Here is a 13682-nt window from a genome sequence, read left to right as displayed (position 1 = left end):
TGGACACAGCGGCCGTGTAGGCTGCTTCGGAAGGGCTGAAGCGAACTGAAAACGAAAGTTTAAAGTGCCACGGTTCTGATTACGCGGTGAGGTTTTCCCGCCTTGGGTCTGCTTGACAGCATTTGAAAGCACTATAATAGGTAGTGACTGCCTTTGGAGGCGTGCAGCATGGTAGGCTACTGCTTGATGCCGCAGTGCCGGACGTACGCAACGGAGCCTGGTATCAGCCTTATTCACACGTAGCCTCAGGACAAGAAGCTGCGTGAAGCTTGGCTCGCGAAACTCAGAACCGGCAACAGCCATCGGCTACAAGTCGGGTATGTAACAAGCACAGACGCGAGGAACCTTTCTGCTACGGCGTCTGGACTGCGACGTTCGGTGAGCAGCACAAACCGCGCACTGAGACGCTCGCCCGCGCCCGCTGCCTGGCTAATGTCATGACGCTTTTGGCCATGAACTTGTTGATGCTACATTCTGGCAAGTTCACTGGAATGGAAATGGAGCTGTAAGAAGCACATTAGAGAGAGAGAGGGGGGAACCCTTTAATGAAAGGCAGATATTTTAGAGAAGCACATAAAAAAAGGCATGGCACATGGTTATGTTTGTGTTATGAATGTACTGGATTACTAAAAAGAAGCAGCGGCAAATCAAACGCTGAGAAGACCGATAAACGTACAGTGCGACGCAACTTGAGAAATAATATTGAAACGTCCAAGAATTTAGAAAAAAAAATGAAGATTGAATCGCCGCGACGGCACATCACAGTCACCGTATAGGCGTCGATGCTTCTATAACGAAATTATTTTTGAACAGCTCTGACAGCGTCCACGCAACACTGGTTGCTTGTGTACTGTCAAGTGCTCATATTCTGCGGCCTAAAGCTCACGGCACGGTGCGAAAACGCGCTCGCAGCGAAAGCAAAACGTTGTGCGCGGACGTGCATGCAGACGCGCAGTCGATCGCTGCGAACCCGTGCGATCGCTGCATTGAGGCTTCATTCTGTTATGCTACGTTCGGTTATACAGACATCCCACTATTAGAACATATTTCCTATGGTTTGCTCTCAGCGTTTGCCTTCCTTTCCCACAAGAAGCCGGTTCGGGAGACTCCATCGCGGCGACGGCGCGCAGTGGCGTTCACTGTACATATTCGGTAAAGAGATAGCGTCTGTAAACGATTCTGTGCTTTCAGTTTGCCCAAGATTATTATTTCTACAATAAAAAACTTCCATCGTTTTGAGAGTACTTACAAAAATCTCAAGGAGGGCTGCCGCGTGGTGTTTTTATTGAGAGCCGTAAGCGAAACCTATGAGGAGCGCGCCGCGTTATCCTTCATACTACGAAAGGCAGGCGCTTCCAACAGATGGCGACTCCCAAGTCCGTTTCTGTTGCTGGACGCCGAAAAAACTACGGAAGGGTAGTCATATACAGCTTTCGCTGTAAGAAATCGTTCGCTGTAAAAGTGAACGTTGGCTGTCAGAAATATGTTGAAAAAAAAAGAAGGCAGCAGGTTAAATATTTTAGAATCACTTTAACTTATTAGGCAAGAAGTCTCGAAGAATACATCATAATCATCATCATCATCATCATCATCATCAGCCTGTTTTATGTCCACTGCAGGACAAAGGCCTCTCCCTGCGATCTCCAATTACCCCTGTCCTGCGCCAACCGATTCCAACTAGCGCCCGCGAATTTCCCAATTTCATCGCTCCACCTATAGTCTTCTGTCGTCCTCGATTGCGTTTCCCTTCTCTTGGTACCCATTCTGTAACCCTAATGGTCCAACGGTTATCTAACCTGCGCATTACATGACCTGACCAGCTCCATTTAGTGCGGAGCAATGGGAGAGTCGGCTCACCAGCAGCGAGCTCTCGGCCCTAGTGCAGCACGCGAGCGATGCAGCACGACTCAGTGGAGCCTTGGAATAGGGGCCCACCCTTGCTGAAGAGAAGTCTCAAGTCGCCAGCGCCAAGAAGATGAAGACGACGGAGACCTCGTAACCGCGAAACTCTTAAAAGACTCAATAAAAGTTCTCACTCCCTCACTCACTCACTCTCTTGATGTCAATTAGAATATCGTCTATACCCGTTTGCTCTCTGATCCAAATCGCTCTCTTTTTTTCTCCTTAACGTTATGCCTAGCAATCTTCGTTCCATCGCTCTTTGCGCGGTCCTTAACTTGTTCTCAAGCTTCTTTGTCAGACTCCAAGTCTCTTCCCCATATGTCAGCACTGGCAAAATGCACTGAGTGTATACATTCCTTTACAATGATAATGGTAAGATTCCAGTCAGGAGCTGGCAATGGCTGCCGTATGCGATACAACCCATATTTATTCTGTGAATTTCCTTCTCATGATCAGGGTTCCCTGTGATTAATTGACCTAGGTAAACGTACTCCTTCACAGACTCTAGAGGCCGACTGGCGATCCTGAACTCTTGTTCCTTTGCCCGGCTATTTATCATTATCTCTGTCTTCTGCATATTAATCTTCAATCCCACTCTTACACTCTCTCTCTGTTAAGGTCCTGAATCATTTGTTGTAACTCGTCTGGATTGTTGCTGAATAGAACAACGTCATCGCCAAATGGAAGGTTGCTGAGATATTCGCCGTCGATCTTTACTCCTAAGCCTTCCCAATTTAATAGCTTGAATACTTCTTCCAAGCACGCAGTGAATAGTATTGGAGAGATTGTGTCTCCCTGTCTGATTCCTTTCTTTATATGTATCTTCCTGCTTTTCTTGTGTAGAATTAAGGTAGCTGTAGAACCTCTGTAGATATTTTTCAATGTATTTACGTAAGCGTTGTTATGTTTGGGGTCGGGCATGAAATAGATCGTAGCTGGCCCATGCCGTCGTCCAACTTATCCACGCTGAGGACGTTGTTGAAGGGAGAGACTTGTTCCCATCGAGAACGAGGAATGTGTGATTTATTTACAGTATCTACATGAGAACGTTACAGTTCATCAGTCTAACATTACTGAAAGAGGAATGCACTCTGAGGAGCCGCCAACGGCTCTTTAAATACACTCCGTCCTCCCTAGATCCCTAGGTGAGGGAAAACGGCAGTTCACCGTTGACCAATTTGGAGCGTCCAAAGTCATCGTAGCCGACCCGCCTTTGAGGGGGAGTGTTTACACACTCACTTCCGCACTGGTTTCACTGACCACACCGAGGTGAGAGGGTTCTCGCAGACAAGGGTCCTGCCCCGAGCGGGCGCCACTTGATCCCAGTGTCGACTCCGCAGACAGAGGCCGCCGCGTCTGTCCATTGACTGACGACTTTTAAGCTGCGTGAGACGGCACCGCAACACATCTTCCCAGAGCTCCCCTGCTCCAAACAGACCGTGACAGTGTCGGCGTACACACTAACAATACTTGCTCCGCCGACTGCGTCTAGCCATCTCGGCGCCATTCCGTTGGGGACGCGGCGCATTGTCCTCCTTACAAAACGAGTCGCCGCCGCAGCCATGGTGGCGCTGATGTCCTGTTGAATCGGCGCATCGTTATTTTGACAAAGTGAGTAGTCGCAGCAGACCTGCCGGCGCCATTCCGACGGTCGCTTCCCCGAAGATCGCCAGCTCTTGCCGGTCAAACGTAACAGCGTTCTGTACTCCTTGAGTACGTAATGCCTCTATGACAGCTGGTCTCTCTATTGAATCAAATGCCTTTTCGTAATCTATGAAAGCCATATAGAGAGGCTGATTGTATCTGCGGATTTTTGATTACCTGATTGATGACATGGATGTGATCCATTGTAGAGTATCCCTTCCTGAAGACAGCATGTTCCCTTGGTTGACTAAAGTCCAGTGTTGCCATTATTCTAGTAGAAATTATTTTGGTAAATATTTTATATAATACTGGGGTTAAGCTAATGGGCCTATAATTTTTCAATTCTTTAACGTCTCCCTTATTGTGGATTAGTATAATGTTTGCATTCTTCCAGTTTCCTGGGACTTTTGCAGTCGATAGACACTTCGTATAAAGAGCCGCCAGTTTTACAAGCATTATGTCTCCTCCATCTTTGATCAAATCGACTGTTATTCCATCTTCTCCTGCCTCTCTTCTTCGTTTCATGTCTTGCAAGGCCCTTCTGACCTCATCGCTAGTTACAGGAGGGGTTTCTGTATCCTGTTCATTACTGTTTCCAATTGAGGTATCCTGACTCCTCTGGGTACTGTACAGTTCAGTATAGAATTCTTCCGCTGCTTTTACTATATCTTCGAGATTGCTGATCATATTACCCTGCTTATCTTTTAGTGCATGCCAAGTTTCTTTTTCACTGATTTCAGGCTGCGTCCATTTTTTACGGCTTCTTCAGTCTAAATTTCTCACGTTATAGTTTCGAATATCACTTATTTTCGCCTTGTTGATCAGTTTTGACAGTTCCGCGTGAGTTGGACACTCTTGAGTTGGACACTTTCATTTTTTTGTCGTTTCTTTATTAGATCCTTTGTTACTTGGGAGAGCTTACCTACTGATTGCCATGGTCCCTTGCCTCCCACTTCAATTGCTGCCTCTGAAGCCAACATATCATAGACTAAGATAGAAAAAAATACAAACTTGAAGGGGACGCGGCATTAGATTACATCCAAATTATTTCAAGCCAACGACAAAGTGGTTTTCAGAAAATATAGAACATGAACGAGAACCAGAGGGAAAGGAGCTTATGCTGAGAAATTTCATCTGGAAAAAAATCCAGAGAGAGAATTCCTAAGTGCACAGCCACAGGTTTAGATGAGGTTCCCGCTAGGCTCATTAATGAACTAGGACCAAAAAGTAAGGAAGCTCGATCTGTTGAAAGCAGTAGGAAAAAAGATTACAAGATAGACAAATAACAGACAGTTGGCGACAAAGCAGAATGAAATTATAAAAGTAAGGGGGAAAAAAGATAGAATTCAAGCATATAGACAGGTTAGCATTGCAGGTGATTAAATTAAAACCACAAGCATGGGCAGAACATAATGGCATACTGGGAAAAATTCAGAATGGCTTCAAAATTGGCAGGCCTCTGGGTGATCACGTATTTGTTCTTACTTAGTGTATTTAAAAGAGATAGTTATATGTGGCGTTTAATTGCGATAGCAATTATTTGCACACTCCAGGCGCATTTTTGCCGTCGCCGTCGCCCTGGTGTTCCGTATAAATTCCAGGAGCGATAACTCCGTCGCCGCGCGTCATATGCTGTATGTGCTAATGAAAGAACGCGAGGAAAGTCGGCGATCGCGGCTCACTCTGGCGCGCGCGAAGGAGAAAGCGAGAGCAAACGCGCAGTCTTCCGTCGCGCAAAATGCCGGGCGGATGGGAGGGCGGGAGGGGGGCGCCGTTGTGCTCCGGCAGGGACTGCGCATTTCGCGACCGGGCGCAAGGGGAACAGACGATCGCAGATCAATCTCGCGAACGCGGGGAGGCAGCGCGGGACGAAGGGGGGCGGCTTCGACTCCGCCAACAAGTTTGTTCTTTGCACGATCGCGCGCGCAGTATCTTGAAAGGGATTTGCAGACGGCTCATACCTTTGTGTGCGCTGTGTTCTCGCCGCTCTTGCGTTGAAGCGATAGACCGTAAGGTCACTTCGCTCGCTGCTGCTGCCGCGCTTGCTCACCCCAGCGTTTCGACAGCGAGTGTCTGCGCTCATCGAGTGTGATGTGTTCATGTTTGCTTGTGCGCGCCGACAACATGCTTGTTAATTCAGTTAGTAAGCGAATGTTTACATACGGCCGGTAAAACTACTACGCTTACTTCGCATGGCCGTGCACTACTTTGCTATCGCAATCGATGCTTCGCCTTTCGGGCGTAAATGCGACTTTAAACATCACCTGACAACGTGAACTGCAACATATTGTGGGATATTCTGGAAGGAGAAGGCTTGGGCAACAACTGTATTAAGCTTTTGAGGCAGCTTTACCTACGAAATGCCACTTCCATTGAATGGGAAGGAATCTGGAGCGAAAAGAAAGTTGATATCTCCTAAGGACTAAGACAAGGGTACCCTTTATCCCCGCTGTTATGATATACGTGGTAATGGATGGAAAGGGCGCTAGAAGAAATCAATATAGGGTTTAATTAATCTCTCATAGAAAAGGCCAGGCATGACACTAGAGCAGCAGCTCCAAGGTTTGTTTTATGGGGAAGAGATTGTGTTGCTTGCTAGCAGGCAAAGTGATACGCAACATCTAGTTAATATTTGTGGACAGAAAGGCGAGAATTTAGTATTGAAATTCAGCGTTAGGAAATCAGGTCTTTGTATCCAATGAAAATAGTAGACAGGCAATAGGAAAACGACAAACGCGTCTTGAGCTGCTAGGGCCCCACCAGCTTGATGCGTGCCAACGTCTCGTGCTGCAATGGTTCCCGCAATACTTCGCATTATGTAGATGTCAACTACAGTTCAGTCGGCGAATTTTTTGTTTATCCCGAATTGAATTCCCGGGTTTTAAGAGCCAAATCCCGTCTAATGTCCTTTCACGGATATCTAAGGGTAGGGTCAAAGACCGTCAAACGAAACTTTTTCGTCAACAAAATTTTCTGTGAAACGACGCACCATTTGTAATGTTGAACAACTTCGTAAACTGTATGGAAAATTCAGAATTAACAGATATGCAAAAGATTTTCCGGGAACATATTGTTACGGCGCAACCAGGATCGAGTTGCGCCAGTCAGAAGACGATTTGACGTGTAGACGTGGAATCGGTCTCGACAGCCATCTTGTTTATGCATCGTTGTCTCTCTTGTAAATATTGTAAACACATCTTTATATGTGGCTTCTGCAACGTAACAAATTGGTGGATGTGCGGGGTACCCAAGAGAAACAACAACGGTGCTCCGCAGTGGTCGTCACCTCGGACTGGACAACATGACGGACGAAATAGAACCCGACATGGCGCGGCCCACATCAACGCCTACAACCCCGACGGTTGTGCTGGATCAGCCGCGGGATCCAGGGACGTCCTGTGACACCGACCACCTCGACGTGGAAGACTGGATCGACACGTATGAGCGTGTAAGTGCCAGCAACAAATGGGATTCCACAAGTATGTTGGCTAATTTGGTCTTTTACCCACAAAGCACGGCGAAGGTGTGGTATGACAACCACGAGGAAGAGCTTAACGAATGGGACACGTGCAAACAGAAGCTGAGGGACTTGTGCGGGCCGTCCAGATGGTTGTGCTGGCTCAGCGGCGGGATCCAGGAACGTTCTGCAGCACAGACCTCCTCAACGTGGAAGACTGGATTGCCACGTATGAGCATATAAGTGCCCACAACAAATGGGATCCGACGATTATGGTGGCTAACTTCGTCTTCTACCTACAAGGTACTGCGAAGGTGTGGCATGACAACTACGAGGAAGAGCCTAATGACTGGGACATAAGCAAGAGAAGCTGAGGGACTCATTCGGCCATTCCGCTGGGCGGAAGAGCACCACTAAGAAAGAACTAGCGGCACGCGCCCAGATGTCCACAGAATCATACGTCTCTTAGATCCAGTACGTGCTGGCTCTGTGCCGTAAGGCCAACAGCGATGTGGCTTAGTAAGACAAGGTTGGACATGTACTAAAGGGGATCGCTGACGATGCTTTCAAACTGCTCATGTGCAAAATTTTTGAAACAGTACAGGACATCAAAAGAGCGCGTCAACGTTTTGAGCAGGCCAAGAGCTGACGCAGAGCAACGTCGTTCACACGTCTGCCGAACACAGCTGCGATATTCTCTTGTGACGATCGACAGGCTAGGAGTGCAGCGACCATCATCAGGAGATGACCTGACGCGGATAGTGCGGCGAGAACTTGAAGTCATGGCTCCTGCAGCCCTTTCTTCCCGCCCCAGTGAGTCGAACAACTTGCCTAGAGCATCATTTGCGCAGGCAATAGTCCAGGAAGAACTAGCTAATCTTGGAGTTCATTCTGTATGTGCCGTTGCCGCTTTACAGGTGTCTCATGCTCTAGGTCCATCGACTGCTCCACGGTATCCTATACACGCTACCGAAATCCAGCCGAGTGGCTAACCGCAGACGATCGGCCAATCTGTTTTGCCTGCCGGCGTATCGGTCACGTTTTTCCCCATTGTAACAACCGTACTCTCTTCTCCACTCTGCGACCGCCATTCACGTTACTGCCCCGAACAGAGCGAGCGTCGTTACTAGCCTCCATTGGCACCGCAACAGCCAAACAATGACGCTCGTGATCCTTCGAACAGTCCCTCGTCGTCATTCCCACGTCACCAGTCCCGTTCGCCACCAGCTCGTCGACCATCGTCCCTATCGCCGCAGGCTCGTCGCTCACCGTCCCCGATGCAGCCCTGATGCCCATATCCGGAAAACTAAGCGATGCAGTTCCCGCAGGTGACACTGCATTGAGGACTCGACCGCAAAACCCTCTGATCACTTTGTCGACCAAACAGAACTTGATGGACGTTAGTCGATGGCGTCCGTGTCCCAGCACTCATTGACACTGGCACTTTAAGTATCCGTGATTGTTGCCCAAGTGCGCAGACGCCTGAACAAAGTCCTCACACCCGCTGGATCACGCACCCTCCACGTTGCCGACGGAGGAACACCTATACCGTGCTTGGTATGTGCACCACTCCAATTGGTATCGCGGGGCGCCTAACGACTGTTTTGTTTGTCATTTTTTGTCATTTGTCATTTTTGTTTGTCATCACGTTACACTCGGCTTAGACTTTTTTAGCGTCCCATTCAGCCCTCTTTGATTGCGCGTCTATAGTGTCATTCAGCTTGAACTGCCCCACGGCTGCTATAGTCTACCACTCACACAACCACGGTTATGCTCTCCCGAAGGCATCCGCCTGTCGCCTCAAGCCACTACGTACGTCACTCTACTGACGTTCCCATCTCTTCCTGACAGCATCTATGTACTATGTCCCACCGCTGACATACTATTTGAAAGAAATTTGGCCGTTTCCCGTACCGTGCTCTCTTACAGGCAATCAGACTTCGCTCGCTCTCCTTAATTTTAACTGTTCGACTCAAATTCTTCCTAGAGGCATGTCTTTAGGCGACATCCCACCTGTGAACGATTGCGAGGTATCAGGTCTTGACAGCGAAATTCCGTCGCCGTCTACAGGAACCTCCGATTCACCTACTTCACCGACGAACTTAACAAGACGATTGCACGTGAAATTCCGGCACAAGCTGCCGACCACCGCCGTCTCTTGGAAACTTACCACGACATTTTTTACCTTGACGGCCGCCCTTTAGCACAGACATCGGTCACACATCGTATTTACACCGGAGACGCCAATCCGATACGCCCCCGGCCGTACCGTGTTTCACATGCTGAACGACAGATGATATAACGAGAAGTCGATAAGATGGTGACTAAAGGCTTTATCAAGCCATCCTGCAGTCCGTGGGTGTCCCCTGTTGTCCTTGTCAAGAAGAAGTGCGGAAGTTGGCGCTTTTGTGTGGATTACAAACACCTCAACAAAATCACAAGCAAGGATGTCTCCGTGCCGCGTATTGATGACGCCTTGAACTGCTTGCACGGAGCCAAGCACCTTTCGTCGATAGACCTCTGATCAGGCTATTGACAAATCTCGGTAGATGACATGGACCGTGAGAAAACTGCCTTCATAACACCTGGCGGCCTCTACCAATTCAAGGTTATGCCGTTCGGCCTTTGTAATGCCCCGGCAACCTTCGAAAGAATTATGGACTCCTTACTTCACTGCTATAAATGGTCCCCCTGTCTGTGTTATCTAGACGATGTCATAGTCTTTGCACGAACTTTCACGAGTCATTTAACGCGTCTATAGGCCATTCTTGCTGTTTTCCGACGCGCCGGCCTGCAATTGAACTCATTCAAGTGCCACTTTGGACGACGTCATATTACCGTTCTTGGCCAACTCGTCAGTGCCTCTGCCGTTCAACCCGACCCTGACAAGATTCACGCTGTCCAGAACTTTCCTGTTCCGTCTTCCGCCGGAGACGTAAGAAGCTTTGTTGGGCTATGCTCGTATTTCTGTCGTTTCATCAAGAATTTCGCCGAAAGCGCTCGCCCACTCACCGACTTATTTAAGAAGGACGTTACTTTCACATGGGGTCTTGCTCAAACCAAAACGTTCTCCGTCCTCGTACACTTGCTCATTGCTCCCCCATCGCTGGCTCATCATGATACATCTTCCGCCACTGAACTACACACGGATGCCAGTGGCCATGGAATTGGGGCTATACTTGTTCAATGGCAGCGTAACGCACAGCGCGTAATTGCATACGCCAGCCGCCTCCACTCATCCACCGAGAGGAATTTTTACCATTATTGAACGGCAGCGCCTGGCCTTAGTTTGGGCAGTCGCCAAATTCCGCCCCTATACTTGTACGGCCGCACATTACCCGTGGTTACCGATCACCACGTCTTGTGCTGGCTCTTTTCGCTTAAAGACCCCACTCAACAATTGGGTAGATGGGCGCTACGGCTACAAGAGTATTCATTTGCTGTTTTAATCAAGTCAAGCCGTTTGCATGCACAAGGATGCCGACTGCCTCTCCCGTCATCCTGTCGACCGCCCTGAATATGATGCACATGACACCGACTCTTGCGTCCTGGCCATTTCTGATCCGCACGACATCCGTGCTGAACAACGGCGTGATGACCCCTTGCGTGTCCTCATCGATCGTCTCGATTCCGGATATTCGGAGCCCACGCTGCGCATGTTCGTGCTCCGCGACGACGTTCTCTACGGTCGCAGCTTACGCCCCGAAGGACCAGAACTTTTACTCATTGTACCACGCCATCTCCGGACATCAGTTCTTGAGTATGACTACCCTACTGCAGGCCACCTCGGCGTTTCGCGCACTAACGACCGCGTACGGCGGCGTTTCTACTGGCCAGGCTTGTACCACTTGTAAGGATTGGGGTCGGGCATGAAATAAGTGTTAGCTGGCCCATGCCGTCGTCCGACTCATCCACGCTGAAGACGTTGTTGAAGGGAGGAACTTGTTCTCATCGAGAACAATGAATATGGGATTTATTTACAATATCTACATGAAAGGTGGAGAACGTTACATTTCATCAGTCTAGCATGACTGAAAGAGAATGCACACCGAACAGCCGACAACGGCTGCTTAAAAGCAGTCTGTCCTCCCTAGATCCCTAGGTGAGGGAAAACTGCCGTTCAACCTCCGTCCAATGGGAGCGTCCAAAGTCATCGTAGTCGACCCGCCTTTGAAGGGGAGGGTTCATACACTCACTTCCGCACTGGTTTCACTGAACACACCGAGGGGAGTGGGTCATCGTAGACAGGGGTTGATAAGCTTGACCCAAGCAGACGCCTCTTGATCCCAGAGCTGACCCCGCAGCTAGCCGCCACGTCTGTCCATTGACTGTGACGACTTCTGGGGCCCGTGAGAAAGCACCGTAAAACACCCTGTTCCAGGAGTTCTCTTGCTCCAAGTAGACCGCGAAGGTGACAGCGAATTAACTAACAATACTCGGTCCGCCGCACGTGGCTAGACTCGCTGAAGCCGCTGGCTGTTCACAGGAGGCGCATTGTCTGCTTTACAAAGCGAGTCGTCGCAGCGGGCCGGGAAAGGTTCGAAGGTCGCTTCTGCGAAGATCGCAAACACCGCAGGTCGATCGAAACAACTGCAACGGGCCGTGAAAGGTTTGCAGTTACACCCCTGCAGGGCGATCGTAACACGCTCTGTGCACCGCTAGGTTGCAGCTTGTGCGCTCTGTCAACGCCGCAAAAAACCTGATGTGCTGCCCGCTGGACGCTTTCACCCCATCGATGTGCCCTCAGAACCATTCTTACGCGTCGGTCTTGAGCTGCTCGGCCCTCTTCCGACGTCGAAATATGGCAATAAGTGGGTCGTTGTCACGACTGATTACGCGACCCAGTACGCGATCACGTGAGCTTTGCGCACAAGCTGTGCAACTGAGGTGGCAGATTTCCTTTTACATGACATCATCCTCCAACACGGCGCACCCCGGCAGCTCCTCACTGATCGCGGCCGCACCTTCTTGTCCGAGTAGTCTAAGCCCTGCTTCGTTCCTGTTCTGCCGAGAACAAGCTTTCCACCGCCTATCACCTGCAGACAAACGGACTGACGGAGGGGCTTAAACTCACGTTGGCAGAAATGCTGTCTATGTACGTTTCTGACGAGCACAATGATTGGGACAGCACGTTACCCTTCGTGACCATCGCCTATAATTCGTCCCATCACGAGACCGCTTGCTTTTCACCCTTTTACCTTCTGTTCGCCTGCCACCTTTCCTTGCCCTTTGACACATTGTTTCATTCCTCGACGAACACTCCCACAAGATATGCTCAAGACGTCCTCGCCCGGGCTCCCACGGCATGCCTGATTGCCGGCTCCCGGCTTACTGAGTCTCAGGCCACGCAGAAGAACCGGTAGGACAGCCGACATCGGGACGTTCGATCTCCTCCTGGCTCCATTGTTCTCCTATGGACACGATGTCGCCGCGTCGGCTTGTCTGAAAAGCTGCTGCCGCGCTGCACAGGGCCCTACACGATATTGCGTCAGCTTGGCGATGTGAACTACAGGACTCGCGTGTCGCCACGGACGTTGTTCATGTGTTCCGGCTGAAGCCTTACTATGCCGCGAGTTCACCTCCCTTATAATTAGCGCCGAGACGGCGTCGTTACAGGCGGGGGTTATGTTACAGCGCAACCAGGAGTGGCGCCAGTCAGAAGATGATTTCACGTGCAGAGGTGGAATCGGTCTCGACAGCCATGCATGTTGTCTATGCATCGGTGTCTCTCTTGTAAATATTGTAAATACATCTTTATATGTGACAATTCTGCAACGTAACAATATTAACCAGTAAAAAAAATAATGCCGTTGCTGGGAAACTACTAAACGGGAACGTATCAACGAAGTTCTACTGTATTAACCACCTCAAATAACTAGCCTTGTGGCATTTTGTAGGAGCAGAAAACAGTACATATATACAAACTCCATTTGCTTATGCAGTTGCACTAAACAGACTTGGTCATAATCAACTGCGAGACGTTAGTTTTGCCTTTCTGGCAAACTAAGTGCAGTTTTACAACACATTTCTTTCCAGCCAGCCACACCACATACTTCCCCCAATGCTTTTATAAACAGCCAAACTGGCAGAGTTATGGCTGGTGACTACAGCACTAGTCGAATCTCGTTAATTATAAGATGCTTAATTCGAACTGACGTCATGGTCCCGTCAAAGTTATGTGTATTCCAATGGGCGAAAACGCCCGGCAATTCGAACGCACAAGCATTCGCGACGATTAATTCGGACATACCGCACTCCGACAATGTTCTCAGCAGCGCGCGAAATCACGCGGCGGCGCATCTGACCAGCATTGCTCTGACCCTGCCATAGCGGAAAGGCTTAGAAGATATCCCTCAACGCCGCGCGCGAAAAAAAAAAAAAAAACCGTGGCAGAATTTTTATTTTCTCTCGAATGGCAAGATCGCCGTTTTTGCTGGTTACTGCATCGCGCCGTGCCAGCCACACCAGCGGCAAAACGCGTGGCGCGAGAGGATTCGGTCCTGGGACGTTTTTTCGCGGTTCGCCGCGCCGGCGAGCGGAGGTCAAGCGGAGGAGAGCGGCCCCTACAGTGACGTACGCGCGGGAAACTGGTGTCATGGCCCGACCGCTCTATTCGTGCTTGCGTCTCGTCAGCCGGGCAGCTTGTTTCGCACTGCCTGTTCGCGTCAGCTGTCGCTCT

This window comes from Dermacentor andersoni, chromosome 1 (assembly GCF_023375885.2).
Source record: "Dermacentor andersoni chromosome 1, qqDerAnde1_hic_scaffold, whole genome shotgun sequence".
In the NCBI taxonomy this organism is placed as follows: domain Eukaryota; kingdom Metazoa; phylum Arthropoda; class Arachnida; order Ixodida; family Ixodidae; genus Dermacentor; species Dermacentor andersoni.
The sequence above is the reverse complement of the archived record's forward strand: the minus strand, read 5'-3'. Positions refer to the sequence as shown.